At 41.1% G+C, this 19,684-nt stretch overlaps 1 long non-coding RNA gene across 4 annotated transcripts in view; it reads left to right on the top strand.

The window, feature by feature from the left end:
- LOC135320591 (uncharacterized) overlaps window positions 1-19,684 on the top strand; it is a 120,283-nt gene that overhangs the window by 78,778 nt on the left and 21,821 nt on the right. For all 4 annotated transcript variants that reach the window (XR_010379794.1, XR_010379795.1, XR_010379796.1 and 1 more), the window contains 3 exons: window positions 4,445-5,598; window positions 6,517-6,576; window positions 7,107-7,327. This is a non-coding gene — a long non-coding RNA (uncharacterized LOC135320591). The remainder of the gene's footprint in view (window positions 1-4,444; window positions 5,599-6,516; window positions 6,577-7,106; window positions 7,328-19,684) is intronic.

The following is a 19,684-nucleotide window of genomic DNA, read 5'->3' as shown; positions in this document are numbered from 1 at the left end:
TAGAAGTTAGAGAGCCCAAAATGGCTAGATATGCCCAATGGAAATTACTGAATTCACCTGCAGAATTATCTGCTTTACCAAGTAGAAGCAACTTAGAGCAATCAGAAAAATCAGTAATATGATGAGATATAAAAGGAATATTATACCTTTTATTTCTGAAACTTTTCTACGGTAAGTTGTGTAGAGCTAAAATTAAGTTTCAAGCACCAGGAGTTAAGAGTGTGGGTAGTTCTGTAGGATCGTTATTCACGGATGTACCTAGACCCTGCTAGAGTGGCTGAAGATGGCAGGAAAAGACCCAGAGGCAGGATTTGTCATCTTAGGGTGTCCTCCATAATGGTTCCATGTGGGAGCCCATGATTGGTTTAACAAATTGTAACACACTCCAGCCGCCTGTGAACTTTAAGAAGAAAAATATATGCTTAAAAACTGCTTTACAAGCAAGTGCCTGTACATCCTCACTCCAGTCTCCTTGCATTAAAAAGCAGAGACAATGCTTTGCTTGCATAGTTGAGGTTTTAGATAGCACTCTGCTGGTTGCAAAGCAAGGACCGAGGCCCTCAGGTATAAACGCTGAGCTTGTGTGCTGTTAGATAGTCTATGATCCACAGAACAAGGACCTGGCTGGTCTGGTGGTCTGCTTTGTAATTCACATGTCTAAAAATGTATCTTGTTCCCCTCACCCCATTACTTCCCTAAAGATACACTAATCCTTTGTACTCATTGTGTATTCTACAATCTCTGCTTCATACTGTCTTTCCCGAAGTTCCTATTACTATCAGACAATTGTTAATGAATTTTTCCTTTGATTATACACAATAAATAAGGGTGCAATTGAGAGGCTTGTGGAGTTGGCTCCCTACTCCCTCTCGATTTATTGACTTTTTCCACAGAGACTTGAATAATCATTCCATGTCGGTAAGACTTCTGCCAGCCAACCCACAGTTCCAGGTGAGAAGGATGCAGGTTTACCACTCCTACCCGATGGAGAGAGAGGAGAGAATTGAGATATGCTCCCCCATGGTCGCTTCCTGTCCCACGGCCACTGCAGTTCACCTGCAGCCTTCTGGCCTCTGCTCAGAGGGCCTCTGTCCCAGGACTGACTGCAGCCTTTTCTTTCCTTGTCAACATTTCCTGTGCCTTTCAGAAGTTGGTCTCTTCTCTGCAATTCAACCCTGGCAGATGTGATGGTGGTCAGCGTGCTGGTGGGCAGTCCTTTGGGGACTCCCAGGAGACATGCTGATTCACCTGAGTCTCTCAATCGGGGTTACAGAACAGTCGAGCACCGAAGGAAGCCCATTCACGTGAGGTCAACAGAGCATTTTATCACTTTCATTTTATTTTTAAATTTTCAGTGGAGAAATAATTTGTAGCAAACTGTTCCAGATATTCGGCCGCCTGCTTTCCTCACCACCATTTCCTTGTTGGCTCTGGTGCTTGTTTTAAGAACCAGGTTTCTTCTCTGGTCATTTGTAGCAGCTGGGCTTGCCGAATCCTTGATCTGCATTTGAAGCAGAATGCTTCTTCCTGATGTGAAACTGATTTTCCTATTTCTGAATATTTCGTGTACACTCAGCAACTGTTTCAAGTGAAATGCTCTTGTCCAATTTTGGTTAACTCACATTTGCTGATCTCCTACTTTCATGCTGAGGGCAGTTTCTTCTTCCTCTAATAAAAGTTAGCAATTTGCATTTACTAGGGAAGGTACTGGCCCGAGTTGCTTTTTTTCTTACCAGTTTTAATACAATTCACCCATTTAAATATACAGTCGTTTTTACTCTATGCCCAGAATTGTGCATCCCATTTAATCTTAGAATATTTTCATTCCCCCAACAGGAAGCCCCGTATGCATAAGCAGTCATTCCCATCTTCCCCATCCTCCCCCAGCCCCAAGGAGCCACTCTTCTCTCTCTGTGGATTTGCCTGTGCTGGACATTTCATTTAAATCGAGTCACTTCATGTAGGTGGAACCGTCTATTGTGACTGACTTATTTCACACTGAGTAACGTTATCAAAGTTTGTCCACGTTGTGGCCTGGGTCAGTACTCTATGCTTTGCTATTGCTGACTAATATTCCACTGTATGGCTGGGCCCCACTGTTTACCCATTCATCAGGTGATAGGCAATTGGGTTGTTTCTGCTTTTTGGCTGTGATGAGTAGTGTCGCCATGAATATTCCTGTAGGAGTTTTTATGTGGACATTTGTTTTCAGTTCTCTTACGTTTGTGCCCAGACAGCAGAGTTGCTGGGTCATTCAGAAACCAAATGTTCAACTCTCTGAGGACCTGCCAGGCTGTTTTCCAAAGTGGCCACACTGTGTTACGTCCTCACCAGCAAGGGCTGCGCGCTCCGCTACCTCTGTGTCCTTATTAGTGCTTGTTACTCTTTTTTTTATTATAACCTATTGTTGTGAGTGTGAAGCGGTTTCTCCTAGTGGGTTTGACTTGATTTCCCTTACAGCTAATGATATTGAACATCGTTTCATTGTGCTTATTGGCCATTTGTATATTTTCCTTGAAAAATACCATTTCAGATCCTTTATTCACCTTTTAATTGAGTTGCCTTTTTATTGTTGAGTTGTAGGAGGTACTTTTTTTTTTTATAGATACAAATTCCTTATCAGATAAATGATTTGAAAAAAATTTCTTCTGTGTGTTGTTTTTTCACTTTCTGGATGGTGCCCTTTGAAGCAAAGTTTTAAATTTTGATGAACTCCAATTTATCTCTGTTTTCTTTGTTCCTTGTGCTTTTGGGGTATTATTTAAAATCTGAGGTATTTTATTTAAAATTTTATATATAAAATAACTTAATTCGTAGGACCGTTCTAGGAGATAGGTGCGGTTGTTGTCCCCAGTGTATGGATAGAAGACTGAGATGCAGAAAATTTCTCTGAAATATCAGTTTCACAGCTACCCAGTGCTGTGGGAGTTCAGGCACTCATGTTCGTCCCAAATATCTGTGATCCTCACCACCATGCTCCACTACTGCCTGGAATCGTTAATGAAAACGTCTTTCCTTTTTTGATTCCTTGTTTGTTTTCTCATTGGGGACCTCATCTCCTCATTTTCCTTTCGGATATCAGTATAGATTTATTTTAGGTCTCATGTAGGCAGAAGCATTTCTATCAGTTAACTTCTTTATTACTCACTCTCCAGTGATGATTGTTGCTAGTTGACCTAATCAAGTCATGCTTAAGTCTTTCCTTCTCATGACACTAAAAACAGTCATGACTTACAGAATGCTAAAAGCAGAAAGTACTTGATTGATTTTATTTTGCTACCCAATCAAACCAATCAAATAAAAACCCGCTGTTGACACAGATTATAAGCCCTCCAGGTTAGGGTCACTGTCTTCCTTGTGTTTCATTTATTTGGTCACAGTGTCTGGATAGTGCCTTGCTGTTCAGCAGTTTTGTTAGGAAACGGTGCTCGTGAATCATTGTAAGGACAGAATTTTGACAACAGACTGTGTTGTTCATTTCACAAGGGAAAAGATAATATAGAAATACTGCTCAGATCTATTTGAAAATTAAGCTTGGAATTTTGAGAACAATTCAAGAAACCATACAAAGATTTTTCACTAATTTTAGATCTATCTTAAACATATTATGGTTACATAGCAGAGTAACTTATCAAGTAGATTTGTCAAGAGGAGTGTATTATTGATTTTTTGTTTTAGTTGAAATATTCTATGTGGGATAAAGTAATCAGTGCCTATAAATGAACAAATATGTTTGTATTTCTATGCAACATGGGAGCAGACTACATATGTTTCAATATAATATATATGACTGTGTGTTTTAATCTGTCTGTCAGTGTTTTTATAGTTTTTCAGCAATGTTGTAACATTAGAATTCTAAGAAATTCACTCCCGATACTACTGCAGTTTGTACTGTGTATCCTGTCTTATGTATGGGATTCCACTGTCCCCTAAGTGAGGAATTTCCTCTCCTATTGAGTTAGAAGCAGATTTAAAGGAACTGTGATTTCTAGGCCTTTGCTCTCCATGTGTTTGCACTTGGGTGTCAATCACAATTTTCCCTTTCTTGAGTTTTCATTGTTCAATTAGAATTTTTGAAAATAACTATTAATATGTTTCACTAGTCTCCCTAGAAACTTGATGTTTTTGTGCTTTTCAGTTTTCAATTTATGAAAATTATAAATGCACACTTGTTTTTAAGTAGTCCTTTTTCACTAGATATTTGTTTACCTCTTTATAGTTAAAATAATTTTTTTCCTAATGAATGAATCACTGTGCATGTTTTACAAGATATCTTACTTTTTATTTTTCTTATTCTAACAGGTATATTCATTGTACAGAATTTTGAAAATAAGGATAAACCCAGTAATAACTTAAAAATGGCCTCTAATCTCACCTGGAGATACAGTTGTAAGGTTTGAAATTGAGAATTACAAGTCCTCTCATGTTTTTCTTCTTTTTCAAGTACGTTTTGGTTACTGAGTCCCTCAAATTCCCATATGAATAGTAGCAGCAGCTAGTCAGTTACTGCAGAGGAGCCCGCTGGGATTGTGATCGAGACCACGTTGAGTATACAGATCGCTCTGGGGAGCACTGCCATCCCAAGAGCGCTGTCATCTGATCCAGGAATGTGCGTGGTGTGTCTGTCCAGGTATTTAGGTCTTCTTTAATTTTTTTCAACCATGCGTAGAGTTTACATAGTATTATTTTACCTTATTTTTTTGCCTTTATACTGAGTACAATTGTGCAAGGTACTAGGATCAGAATTGTATTATAGCCCCGCCACTTGCTGCCACCATGGACGCTGCACTCTTGCTTTGCCCTGTGTAAAATCTTGCACAAAATAGGACCTAAGTAACTCTCTCTTGAATGAATGATTATATGATTGCTGGATGATGCTGGAGAGTCCTTGTGATGATGTCTTTTTCCCAGACTTTCCCCTCTTCTTAACTATGCCTTTTTCTCTTCCTTTCCTCCAACCTGGGTTTCAGCCTGCCTGTGGCATTGATTTTCCCTGAGTGTGGACTCTTCCTTTCACTAGTTCACGATAATGTTTCATGCGGGCTATGAAAACTTGCTAGATGTCAAGAAATAGCAAATTCACTGCATGCTAGTATTTTTAGTCTGTGGTATTATATTATCCATTGAAATTAAATCAGGCTGACCCCCTGAGCCCTCCCCTGATCTCTTTTCTCCTTCCTACGGGTGATAATTCTCTGGTTGCTGTCTGTGCCCTTCCCCCAGACTTGGTTTTGGAGTTGAGTAAGTCACCATCAGTGGAGCTCTCTCTTTAAAGATGAAGAGAACATTTGCTCCTTCTTCCTGGTTGGGGACTGGATGAGATGTGGTAACAGATAAAGAATGGAGCCCCATCTCATTCTGACCCTCGCTCTTTCCGTTCCTTTCTCCAGGGGAAAAGAGTAAAATTCAAAAATATAAAGATTGTGAGCTAATGAGATAGACAAGACAACCGAACATTTGTTAAATATCCTTTCATGCCGGACACAAATGTATTATACACACAAAAAGCACACAAATCACGGTAGTACTGCGGTTACAAACGTTGGTCCGAGTTCGAGTCCTGCTCTGGAGTGACCAGTCCTGTGAGATGGAGAACTGGTAGGTCGGCTTAGCCTCTCCTGGACTTGTTTTCTGTCCTGCAGAGATGGGGCTCGCTAGGCGTCCCTCTCCCGTAGAGGTGCTGTGGGGTGTAAATGGCACGAGTGGGCAGCCCGAGCACAGCTGCTCATTCCTCGTAAGGGCAGGATAGCATCGCTTTTGCGGTGACAACTTTATGACCGTCCCGTGTAGACTCTTAGTGCTCCGAAGGGATGCCTTGTGGTTTGGAGATGGGATTCTCACTTCTGTAAATACCCAAGGATTGTGTTATTGGGCCGGGCTGATTTGAATCTATTCTTTAGAAAGTACATATTGTAGATATATTTTTCAAGCATGCATGCTTTTTTCTTTTATTATTTATAGTTCTACCCTCTCATCTCTTGGTGTGACTTTTCATGGAATCCAGGAAACAGTCCTAAGCAACCTGCCTCTTCACACTTCTCCGTGGTGGTTTTCTTCCCTGACTAGAAGAGGGTTCTGCATAGGAAATTTTTTTGTTCCCCTTTTCTTGGAGTCACTCTGTCTCCCCAACTCTCACCTGTCCATCTGTCCATTTCTCTACCCACTGATTCTTCTGACATGTTCCAAAAAGCATTTCAGGCAGCTTACAGAAGAACAGATACCAAATAAACAGGTGAGGAAATGGGGCCAAGTTCAGACAGTGAGGCTAGGAGGCGAGCCTGTGTGGGAGATGCAGGCGTGAGACACACGCCTCAGCCCTGTGACTTATAAGATCGACAGCAACAGTGTGCCTGAGGCTCCCAGCAGACACAGGGAAACAGGGTTTGTGGGAGATGCTCACTGGCTGTGAAATAAATAAGTGGCTTAGGAGATGCCCAGCCTTTCCAGCTACTAAGGCTTAGGAGAATATTTTGAGTTTCTTCCAAAATCAGAATATTGCATCTTTTCTTTTTTCAGAGATCTATGTATAGTTTTTTACATTCTATACCTGGAAATTTCTCCAAAACTGCTTCCCACGTGAGTCCCATGGCTCGGGAATGGGGTGGTTCTGCTCATTGACGGGGGTTGGCCAGAAACAGAAAATGACAGCCTCAAAGGAGCCTGGGATTTGTCAGTTAAGTTTTGTCAGTGCTGTAGATTTCAGAAAACGCTTTCACCGTTTCTCTCCATCTGAGGTGGCAGCGTGCTCTCTTAGCAGCATCAGGAGCTCAGTGCCGCGGGATGGTGGGGGCTGACTGCACTGCTATCAAGACAGCTGTGCCAGTCACTGCAGGCGTGGTGATTTTACATAGTGCATTTCATGTTCTTTAATAGGTTTCAACAGGTAGTTAATTAACTGAGTTAATTAACATTTAAAAAATATGATGCTATGTTGAAAAGACAGTTATAGGCAGAATATAAGTTGTGAACACTTTAAAAACGGTTTCATTACTGAAATTTTAGTAGGGAAGATTTAGTTTATCTTATTTACACCTCTCTTCAAAAGTAACAAAGAAACAAGACAGAAAAAGCAGAGGATGATTTCTGTTCTTCCTCTCGGCTTGCAGGTGCCCTCACCTCCAGTGGCATCCATCCAGACACCAGCACTGACACTGGCCGTGCTCAGAACTGCCTCAGCCCTGAAGACACAACTGACAAATAGAAGGGGGACACGCCCTGTGACAGCAGGTGCTCTCACTTTGTGGGTCCTTATGTAACTGCGCAGTGTTATTCAGGATCGCCCGTTCTACACTGTGTGACGCTGCTGCCGTGTCTCCTAGTTATTTCTGTAAGTACTCGTGTATTTTTTTCAATGTGTGGTACTAGACATCTAAAAATGCTTTTTTCAGATGAAAAATAATGTGTATTTAATATAATAAGTCTTAAAAAAAGGGACAAAAGGGTCTATCCTGGTCCCACTACTCAGAGATAATAATTAACACTTTAGCATCTATTTTCTGTTCTTTTCATCAGTGTGTATTACGTCTGTCATAAAAACGAGCGAGCACTCTGTGCCTGTTTACTTTGTGGAGACCTCCATTTTTCATTCGGCTTATTACACTTTTTTCTACAGTATTCTCTCTCCCCTGGCATGATTTTTAATGACCAGTATAGCATTCTGTCTTGTGGAGGCAACGTCCATTTTACTTCGGACTTAAATAACCTTTTAAATTCCAAGTATATTTAACTGAAATACTGAAAAGAGAACTGTGGTGGTACCGAAAGGCCCCTACATCCCTTCCCCTTTTTTTCCTGAGAGTAAAAACTGCTGACAATGTGGTGTATATATTTCATGACCTTTATGCCTGTCATATATATATACACATACATACATACATGTATATGAGAAATCTATGTATATGTGTGTGTATATATGCTTTATTGAAAAATAAGGCCATACTATATGTTTTGTGCAGCTCGGTTTATTCACTGAGGTGTATATCATAGACGTCCTCCCACTCCAGACTCACCCGGTCCTTTCAGATAGAGTAGAGGGGTCTCCTGATGTGCAGTAGATTTGGTCTCTTGTGTAAGGACACCTTTGGTGGGAGAGTACTGTGGACAAGGCCTTGGACAACGCCAAAACGCCTGCCCCTTAGTGCCCACAGCTCGCCTTCATTTACCGCATCATTGTCTTGATGGTGGATACTTAAGTTTTCTCCATTTTCCACTGTCAGAAAGGGTGTTTGACTGGCGTCCTTCTTGTACAAACATTCCTGTGATCTTGTATGAGTATTCCTTTAGTTAAGGTTTCTGGAAATTTAGTCCCTGGATGTGACAATTACATACATCACAGGCTCCTTTCAAGTGACTCTAGAAATTCCTTCTCCTGCGGGGAATGAAAAGATGTAGAATAACTTATGTAACCAATTCTCTATCGCTGGATATGATTTCACTTCAGCTTTTCTTCCCACCATTGTAAACAGTGCTGTGTAAATGCTCTGATGAGTACATCTTTTTGAACTGATTTTTTTTCTAAGCGAAACTATTCCTAAAATGGAGTTCAGTCTGTGTGTACACACATTTTTCAGAGTTTACATATCCATTGACACGTCATCCTCCAAAAAGATCGCTCAGTTTGTTCTCTCAAAGATGGACACTACCTAGAATATTTTTTAAAAACATTTGCCAATATGATGAGCAAAATTGCTTTTTCATTGTTTTAGTTTGCACTTGATGACCAGTGAGGTATTGAGCATTTTTCACTCATTAGCCATCTGACTTTTAAAAGGTGAATGATCCCTTTTGTCTTTTGCACACATTTAAGTGAGGGAGCTTCTTGTTGCTTTGTGACAGCTCTTTGTATGTTATGAACATTAACCCCTTGTCTTCATTAACATGTATCACAGAGCTTTTTCTTGTCATTTCTTGCCTTTCATTTTGTTCAGTAGGTTTATTTTTGTTGTGGCCGAAAATAATCTTAAGACAGTAAATGTCTTCTTTTTGGGTTTTATCCTTGATAGTATTCTTAGAAATATTTTCTTATAATGGTATATATCTCCTCTGTAGGATTTTTTAATCTCTATGATGGAGATGATAATACTACTTTTTATAGTGAGGAGAAGTTGAATTACTATAAGCAAAGATTTGTATTTGCTGTTATTAGTACTTTCTAATATTTACATCACTATCTGTAATTTTTCTTGTGGTCATTATGACTGGAATAGAATTTGTTTTTTCCAGGTGATTCTCTGATTGTCCCAAGACAATTATTGAATTCATACTTTGCTCTTTGATTTGAAATCCCAACTGTACAAAATATTTATGTACACTAGAGTCTCTTTTTGATCTCATGGTTTATTTCTGTCAGTCTTACTTTCTTACTCCAGTGCTATATCTTACATATTGTAAAAATTTATTTAATATCTGACAGTGCGATTTTTTTTATTCTTTTTTCCATCCCCAATTTTCTTGTCTAGTATTATGAGTTTATTATTCCTGAAGAGTTCCAAAATATTTTGTTCAAGTTAAAAAAAAAACAGATAAGAACTGTCATGGGAATTTTTAGTAAGTTTTGAATTATTCTTAGGAGAACGTTCATCTTTACAAAACTGCTTTCCTCCATACAATATGTTGATGTCTCTGCATTCACACTTCTTACTTTACCCCTCAGTACAGTCCTGTGTTTCTCCATGTACAACATGGGCATTGTTTTTGAGTTTATTCCAGATTATTGTTGAAGTTTTTGTTAATTTTGTAAGTGAGAATTTTTTGCTATTATATTTTTTAACTGTTAAAACTGACACCTAGGAAGGCAGATTCAATTTGTAAATACTCACTTTGTAACTTGTCATTTAAAATTGTAAGTATTAAGTACTTGTTACAGAATAGTTTCTTTTCTGTTTTTAAAAATTTGTTTCCAAGATTCTCAAAATGGTCATAGCTAAGTAGTATAGGTGGGGAGACAGATGGAGAGAGGTAGTGTGGCTCATGTACAAACTGTGAGCACATTCATGGCTGCCTTTATGCTGGAAAAGCCGCTGAAGAGCCCAGGTAAGAACAGGGGTGGCTTTGTACGCACTTGAAAGCCAGCTTTCCTGCCTGTATGGAGAAGCCTGGTGAGTGAGGCAGATATATGATCAAGGTCGAGTGGAGGTTATTGGCTGCACAGAGCACTGTGTCTGTGAGAACAGGATACCATCGCCATGGGAAATGCTTGGTGCCAGGAACAATGCAGGGAGCTGGGAAGCCTGTCTGTTAAGGATTTTCCAGCCCTGGGAGTGGGAAGATCAGACTCTCCATTCAGATCTGAGTTTGAATTCATCCTCTTTAGTTTACTGGTCCTCTGACTTTTCTCAAGTTATACATCCTCTTTGAACTCCTGTTTTCTTGTCTCTCAAAACAGGAGAATTACGGCCTGCTGCTAGAGTGTTTGATCAGGGTAAATAATTTGTGTCTATAAGATGCCATGTACAGTCACAATCTCAGTGAGAAATGGGCTGTCGCCTCTTCTTCTGCAACTCAGTGCTTGATGAGACATGGGGGAAAGCCAGTCCCTAATATGTGTGTGATGCAAGTAGGAACAAAATTAAAGTCTTGCCTTTCCCTAGTAGTATTCTTACTCCTTTGCTTCATTTACTTCTTTCCTCCTTTCCTTTCCCCTTTCCCCTCCTCCATCAAAAGATCCTGGGACTCTGTCAGAACACTAGATTCAAGTTACTTTAAAGGTTGGCTCATCCTCATGAAATGACAGTAACATAAAAAAAATCTGTACACATCCCAGAATGCATTGTATTTGATTTACACACACACACGCGTGCACAAAAACACACACACAATCAGGCTACCTCCCACTTGCAGAGGGTGAAGGAACACTTTTTCTGAGTTTTCATTCACTGAGCGTGAGAACAAAGTCTCTTACGCAGACTTTCACCAGCCTTCGTGCATGGTGTTTTTAATTGGATTTCTGCTTTTTGGCCATAGATATAGTATCCTAATAGAAGAGAGAAAGTGAAGACATAGACATTCTGCTGAGATATTGGTGTCATCATATTTGAGTTGGAAAGGGCTTAAGACAGCATAGAGTCATAACTTTTTATGGGTGAGAATCCATGATGGTGTAACTTGGACAAGAACCTGGGTCTTCTGCCATCTTGTCCATGTGGGTGAAAAGGCAACTGGGTGGGGGATGGCAGGGATCTTTCTTGCTTGAGTTCCATGGTCTTGCTAGTTTTCATTGCTCAGCTGCCTTTAGTTTATGTCCATGAGGCCTCTCATGGGAAGGTCACTCTGTCCTGATAGATTGTTTCTTATCAGCAAAAAGCTCTGGACCCACTCATATTTCCCAGAGTTTTCTGCTGACCTGCTGACACTTTATATAAATGAGACCAAGAAACTACTGAATATAAAATCCTTATTGTTATCATTTGCCCTCGAGTTCCATAGGAATGGGGTGCTGTCTCAGGCTGTCTAATGCTAGATCTGAACAAAGATAGGGTGATAGGCTGTGCTGCTGGACCTCCACAGTCGAAGGGGATTTCCACCTTAGTTTTTAGAATCAGGCAGATGAGTTCAAATATTGCCTTTACCAGTAATTATCTTTGTGACTTGGGGGAGAAACTGTACTTTTTTGTGTCCAAATTTCTTTGTTTGTAAATAAGTTCAGTATTTATTTTAAGGTTTCAGTTTTAGAATTGAATGAGCTAATTCCCTCATTTATACCTAAAATAGTGATCGCGTGGTTCTATGCTGGTGCTTTGGAGGTTGATTACTATGGGACTCGGCAGTGAGAATGGGGGTGGTGGACCCCTGGATAATAGAGCTTATATTCCAGGATATGCTTGTAAAAGACTGGATGTGCAGTGGATTTTTAGTAAATATCCACTCCTTTCCTACTCTGCTTTGATTGTGTATATATCTTTATACTAATATATGAACAATTTTTATTGCAATTTAAATATCTTTGTAGTATTTACAATATGTAGCTATAAAAAATACGTGAAATAAAATGATTTGACTTTTATTTTCTTTCCAATAAGCAAAACAAAATAAAATAGAAAAGAACAAAGTTTTGAAGGAGTAGAAATAATTTTATTTCCATGGAATCAATTCCGAATAATAGGTTTTTTGGTCGTGTTCTTAAACAGCATATAAAATTGATTGGTTGTGACATACTGGAAATGAGGAAACAGTGGAGACATACTACCTCTAATGCAGTCATTTATTTACCAAGTCCAAACTCGTTCTGCTTGCTGCATGACAGGCCAATAAATCAGGAGATGAGCTTTTGGAGTAAGGAGTAGTGACTTTATTTGAAAAGCTGGCAGACTCAGAAGATGGCATACTGATATCCAGGAGAACTCTCTTCCCCAAGTCAGAATTCAGTCTCCTTTTATACTAAAAAGTGGTGGGGGTGTGGTTGGTTGTTGCAAACTTCTTGCTGTACGAATTGATTTCCTTGGAATCCTTTGTTCTTGCAGGTGTCCTTGTGGGTCAAATCATGGCGCCCCTGTAAAACCTCAAAAAAAACAAAGTTTATTTTTATTTTGCAACTTGCCATCTCTACATAAGTGTAGAAGAGCTAACATCCTTAAAGATCAGAGCCCGCAGAATAGGCCCTCCTGGATATTTCAGGCTAAAGGCAACTTTCTTTTACAAAAGGTGCAGAGATAACAAGTCTTAGCCTAGAAAACAGGGTACAGGTTTAAAGCCAAATGAACACATCTAACATGGAGTCAAATTTGTTCTTTTCTATTACAATTTCTTTTTCCACCTCATAGATAATTTTAGTAAGAAACATGAGCAATTTTTTTACTTTTGCTTCTTAATAACGGATAAGTGGCCCAACTACAGTTTTGTGAACAGGGATGCTGTGCGGGCATAGGGGTCACAGCAAACTCTTGTTGGGGGTGGTAGACCCTGCAACATGTCTGATGCCCTGTGAGTGTTGGTGAGGGTCCCCCTAACCAGGGGCTCTCTTCAGGAACCACCATGTGGGTATTGACCTCTGGAGACTTCTTTTTCAGCTGTAGGAAATTTTTTTAGATGCTGTGATGAAAAAATCACTACAGCTGGGGATAATCAGGGAATAAAGGAAGGGGAAAAGGGCTTGGAGTAGTGTAGAAGAGGACAGAAGATCAGGGAGCCTGGGGGCTTGGGGGCAGGGCCACGGGAGAGAGAATAGCAGAGGTGGGGTGGGGCCCGGCTCCAGAACCAGCTCCTGCACCTTTCCCTGCACCCAAGCCTCACAGCTTTTAATTGGGCCCAAGAATCTTTCCTGTCTGGATGTCACCCTGGGCAGAACGTTGAGAATCGAAGGTAAGGGGTGGGCAGCACTCACCTAGGGGGTCACTGAGGACTTTGGTCAAGTCCACAGTGCCTTTTCTAGTCATGTGTCTTCACTTGTTCTTTATCTCAGGATCTGAGAAGCAGGAGCAGGGAAATCAGGGAGAGATCCAGGAAGACATTTGACTCTGTTAAGAGACGACAGTCACAGCGACACGGGGAGCGAGGACACTTGCAGCAAAGTAAAATGACTTCACAACTATTGCATCAGAGCTGCAGGTGTGAGAGAGCCTAAGCCTGTCTCAGAGTGCAGGGGACAAGAGGAAAGGAATGGTAAAATTAACACTGACAATTGAAATTTTGTTAAATAGCCTGCTAATATTAATTGTATCAAATGAATGTATGCAGGTGTATTTCTATGATCATTTATAGGTACACACAACCACACCAGCCCCTCTTTCTCCCATCGGGGATGGGCTTTCTCAAGCACAGTGCCCCTCCTGTTTGAGTGGGCCACGCTGCGGGTCCTCGCCTGGGGCCAGGCTGCTGCAGGGCACTGAGTCCCCGAGGCACGGCCTGGGAGACATGACAGGAACATCTCTGCTCATAACTGAGAGCCTCCGTTTCCCCCTGCAGTGTAAGAATGCCGGTGACTCAGTTAGAAGCATGCATCCAACCCGTCCTTCCGTGTCATCACCATCTAGAATCGGTGCCTGAATCTTCTGAATTTCTCCAGAATGTGGTTTAAAATCACCTTCGACAATTGAGTGTGTGTCCTCTTACAAGTGGAGGAATTGCAGCCGTTTCCCTGGAAATTACTCACCACTAGTCCATCTGATTTTTCTGTGCTAGGATTCAGTATGGCCTGCTAAAAATTCTGCAGTCAGATCTTGAAACACTGATGAAGAGGATTATTTATTTTATTTCTTTATATGATAGTGTTTTACTTTCAAAATTCAGAGTTTTCGGTTCTTTCAAAAATTTTTTGGGGGTTTGGAGAATCAACGTTTCTCTTACCATCTTTGTGACTTGTTGCTATATGCCTCTCACCTGTCTTCTGTCACTTGTGAGGCAGTTCCATTTGTGACCCTGTCCGGTTTGTTCATGTTATAAAATATAAAGTCTGTAAAAGTACAGTCCCTTTTACTCCGAAGACATTCCACAAGTACTACTTAAATCTGGGTGTGGTTTTTAGAAGACAGAATCGTTAGAACATGTACTTGCAGGTTGCTAGTGCAAAATCCCCAAATCAATATTCTAGCTCAACATCTAAAATCTTTCTAATCTACCTTGGATTTGTATGGATAAGTGAAGCAGTTTGCTAAGAAATCAAGACCAGGTTTAGAATACAGGCTGGTGTAGCTCAGCAGGTCCTCCCATGCTGATGCTCTGCCAGAGGGTGGGGCCAAGGGGAGAGGGCGTGTCCTGCCCTTCCTGAGCTGACAGTTTGACGGCAAAGACCTTCACCAGGTGAAGAACTGGGAGTTTCTTCTAAGAAGAGTGGGTTTGAAAAGAGTCCTAAAAGCGCGGGAGTGACACAATCCCATTTGTCTCAAGTAGGGGAGAGCGGCTTTAGGGCCACTTGGGAGACTCGTGAGTCCAGGAGTGCAGTGTTGGTGGCTTCCACTTGAGCGGTGAGACGGTTAGTGTGTTAAAGGGAACAGATTGAAGACATGTTTCGATGGTAAATAAGAAAGGATGAATGCTGTCTGTGAAGTTAGAATGGAGTAAGGCCCAGGTTTCTGGGTGGATTAATGAGGTAAATGATAGTCCTGCTGTGCTGTGATGAGGGAAACCTGCAGAGGGAATTCTGGGGAAAATCTGATGAGTTCAGCTGTGGGTAAATGAAAGGCTGTTAGATGTGTGGACTTGGAGCTCTGGTGAGATCCAGTAGTGAGTAGGGGGAGGGGAGAGAGTCTTTCAAATCATTTTGTCTTGTGAACATACAAATAAGGATGAGCAATGACACACTTAACACCTCTATATTTTGGATTTAAAACCCAGTAACATTTTGCATTATTGACTGCAGAGGTTCTTAATTTTTTTAAGAGAAATAAAATAAATAGAAACAAAATAGTGGAGTTAATCAACATCTTAGATTTGATGTGTGTCCTTGTGTATATTTTGATACCTCATCTGTTTATAACTATAATCTACAAAAAGTTAACTTGCTTAGCATAAGAGTTAAACAGAGGGACGTGACACACACTGTTAGGGGTTGAAGCTGATCACCTTGGGCAAATTATGTCGCCTCTCTGTGCCTTAGTTGCATCTTCTGTGACTGCCCCTGGGCCCCTCATCACAGCTGATTTCCTAGACTTGATGTTGGGAGGGAGGCTGCTGAAGGGAGTAAGAAGTGGCAACTGCTAGGGATACTGAAGAGTGAGACAAAAGCAGATTAAAGCCTATAAACTTAGTACAAATACCCTCAAAAGAGAAAGAAACCTGCAGTGTTTTGAGCCATAGCGTAAGGAAAACAAAATCACGTGGACCCAATTCTCTTGAACATTTGAGTATTGCGGGTGGGAGGTTGTCATCAAAAAATTGTCGAGAAAAGGCCTTTTGGTTTCCCTTGACGTTTCCAGTAAGGGTGAGTTGCATAAGCAAAACCCCCCCCCCCGGTTCACAGTGGAAGGTGCCTTTTTGTGCAAAACTGACCAAAGGTTGGAAACCAGTCTTCAGCGGTGCTGGTAAATGAAGAGACTTCTGGATTGGGTGGGGCACTTGCTGTGACTTCCAGGTGACCTGTTGGCTGGGGACTGTTAGGCGGGCAGTAGGTTTGCAGGGAGACCCAGGCATAATCCCTTGCTCTGAGGCTTCTGGTCTGACTGGCAAACCTGGGCACCCACAGTCCTAATGGGGCAGCTCGTGATGTGGCCTGGGACACCTGCTGTGCTGAGGGCGAGAAGAGGGTTTCCCTGAGGGGGTGTCCCTACAGAGAGTGGAAACGTCCTCCTGCAGGGGAGGAAGAGCCTCTGAGCAGGGTGCTGGATGCACAGGCAAGACCACCCTGAGCACGGAGGGTTTGGGAAGCCGGAAGTCATACAGTGGCACGAGCAGCCTTGTTCCTGAGAAACTGGAGGTAAAAGATGCTGAAAAGGCAGGCTAGGTTCAGACCCTGTGGTGGGTTATGAGTGACAGGAAAGGACTGGTCAGGCAGGCACGAGAGAACCCTGTGGGCATCCCAGCTGGGGCGTCACGCCGGAGGGAGGAGCAGAGTTATAGACTTTGCCACTTATTAGCTGTGTGACTTTGAGCAAGATCACCCCAGTTCTCTCTATATATATCTTCATCTGTAAAGTGACACAGTGACAAGCTAGTGTCATCAGAAGGCTTAGTTTAGCTCTGATCCTCTGTGTCCAGTCCTGTCAGTGCTGCCCTGTGAGGTTCTGCAGCGGCTGCTCTTACCCTGAGATGGGAGGGCGTAGAGGGACATTGTAGCACCCGAGGGCAGGATGGGTTTGCTTTAAAAGCAGACATGTTGCCGCCTGCAGCTGCAGACCTGCAGGCAGTTTGATTGATGGTCGTGGAGAGAACTTTGGAGGCCTTAGCATCGTCTTAAAACTTGTATTCACTTAGGGACCGGATTTGCCTTTGCTGATTAATGTTGAAGATTTGGGCTTCTGGCAAAGCTGTTTTCAGAGATGGGTATATACGTAACATATCGTATAAAATAAAATGATTTTCTTAACGTGTGGGACTTTGCAGTTGTTGGGAACAGCTCTGTTGCTCTGGTCTCCACGGAGGACACTAGGGGTCAGCAGAGCGTGCGGGAGGGCAGGCAACCCACAGTGCTTTTGCCGGCTGTTCTCCCCAGTAGGGCAGTCTGCTGAGTTGACTCTTCTCTGAGTTTGGTTACCAGATGAGCAGACAGCAAAGTAATGAGTTCTGGTGGGACTGTATAATGACAGGAAGAAAGAGGAACCAGTAGTTTTTCAGGACTAGAACACGCTTTTGGTTACTGATCCAGTGTATTCCATTACAGAAGTGATGAGTTGTGTCTATTCTGGGAGTTGATTGAAATAAACGTTCAGCCTAAAATTAAGAGTTGTGTTTCATTTGGCGGGAGGACTCAAGCCGGGATGACAGCCTCTCAGATCACTCTGAGGAACTGCTCCCAAGAGGTATGGGAAGAGCTAGGATATACAGGAGCTTTACAACAAAGACCAGGTAGTTGGAACAATAAAAGATTGCTTGTTATCTAAAGAAAGCCAGGTATCTCAAGTTCAAGTATTTAGTGGTTTTCTATGTATGGGAGGAAGCAAACATTTGGACTCACTGAATTCATACTTTAACAAGCACCTAGCTATATAGGGCAAGTATCCTGTCCTTTCTTATTCTGAGTCTGCTCAGAGGGCACCAATATGAGTGGCTGAGAGGCTGGGCTGCAGGCCTGTACTCGCTGGGGTGTGGCAGTGTCTGCTGATGGCTTGGCTTCAGGATTCTTTGTTTACTGACATGGTTGCAGTATTTTCTTTCACATTGTAGTACTTTCATTCACAGTGCTCCCCCTTGGTCGTAAATTCGACCAATATTTTGAGAGACGTTTCATGACCAATTTTGTCCCAGGGTGCTAGGATGGCTCATTCCTAGTTCAGGTGAAGTATCTTCTGAGCTGCCATTCAAGGTGTTAGTTTTTTATCAGACCCTGTTGATACTAAAAGTTCTCTGGATCGCCTGTCTTACTAGTCTATTATGATCCAGGAATTGTTTACCCTTCGTTGCTCATTACCATAACTAGAATCACACTATTACAATTATTTTACACAGAGTTATAAATTTTATCTATTCCTTCAAGATGTTTAGCCATCATCAATTTTGTAGGCCTAGTTACACTTGGGAAATGTAACAGACAACAATTTTATTATATAGATAGAATATAAGTAATTCAGCTAGTAACGTTTATAAAGTCATGAGTAAGAATTTAATAGTCGAGAAGTTATATTTTTGGGTTAAAATTTTCCTTGTGTTCCTGATTGAGTTTGAGTGATCTTATGCAAAATTTCATATTTATGGTCAGGGTCAGAGCAGGTATTAATTGGCCAGGTGAGGTCTCCCACCTTGTAAGATCAATAGTGGCCTAAACAGAACTATAATTTCTTTTTAGAATAACGTTTCTGAGGGCTATCTAGTTAGAGCCTTGGAGTAGGGAAACCCACCAAGGTAACACAGAAGTACTAGACATAGGTAATTTACCATAAACTTAGCAGCTGGAGTAGTTCATAATCAAAGGTAGGAGAAATTATCAAAGTAATTGGCATACAGGCCTGGTTCTGTGTCTTGGGTCTGCAGTCTTCTTCAGATGTTGACTTCTTCTCATCCTGACCTGGTAGATTCTTCTCCATTTGGGCATTGTTTTAAGGTGAGCAGTGCTCTATAGGCCAGTGCACTGAAGGGGCTGTTTCTGATAGGAAATGAATCTGAAAGTCCATTTCCTTCAGCTTTGGTGTGTATGGTCTTGTTAAGAGTACCTGATAAAGGGTCCTTCCATTCAGGTTGGAGACAGTTCTTTAAGTCATGCCTGTACCAGTATGTATATTCCCCTGGCTTCTGGTCATGGGGCATTGGATCTTTACCAAGGATAGATTACTGAGCCTCAGAAACAAACCTAGAGTGTTCTTTTCATAATTCAATTAAACTTTACAGCAATGTGACATAACAGCAAGGAATGATCTGGGAAATGTCTAAGTAAATATAGACCTCAATCAACAAAACTAGAAATTAATATCCACTAAAATATAATCTTTTTTCTCTCTAAAGTTACCCTCAGTTTTCTCAAATATAGTCAAATCAAGATTAATTTATTTACAAGCTAAGTCTGATTATTTGATTATATAGGCTTTTTTTAAATTGGCTGTGTTGGAACTTTTAATAAGGACTCTCAGGGTAGAATGTAAATAAGGTTTTCTTAGGCCCAGAATGCCTCGTCAAGGGCTTGTCATGGATTTCTGCCTTACAGATTTAGGTAAATTCTTTTCTCTTTAAAATCCTTAAAATACTTTGAGATTGCTATATCTGTTAGGAGATGATCTTCCTCATTTGTCTGATAGAGCCACTGGGGACCTTAGAGTTTTTAGTCTCTTAAGGGATCAGATAGAGAGAAAAGATAACTGTTCCAAGTCTGCGTACATAAGTATAATTTATCAAATTTCTGTGAAACATAACTAGCTTGAGGAGAAGAGTTTCTTTATGTCTGGGAAACAGGTTAAAAGCCAGTAGTATTTCAGACAAAATCAAAAATTATAACCATATTCACCAGTTTACTCAGTCCCATGTAACTAATTCTTTTACTCAGAGTATCCATTAGACCTTTAAAATTACTTACCCAGTTTAGTTCAGTGCTATAATTTGAAATTCATTTGAAATCAATAAATCTCCTTGAAGAGAAAGCAATTTGCAAAATCATCAGAAGGAAACAATT

Source organism: Camelus dromedarius, unplaced genomic scaffold (genome assembly GCF_036321535.1).
Source record: "Camelus dromedarius isolate mCamDro1 unplaced genomic scaffold, mCamDro1.pat HAP1_SCAFFOLD_161, whole genome shotgun sequence".
Classification (NCBI taxonomy): domain Eukaryota; kingdom Metazoa; phylum Chordata; class Mammalia; order Artiodactyla; family Camelidae; genus Camelus; species Camelus dromedarius.
Note: the sequence above shows the minus strand (reverse complement) of the source record. Positions and strands in the feature narration are given on the sequence as shown.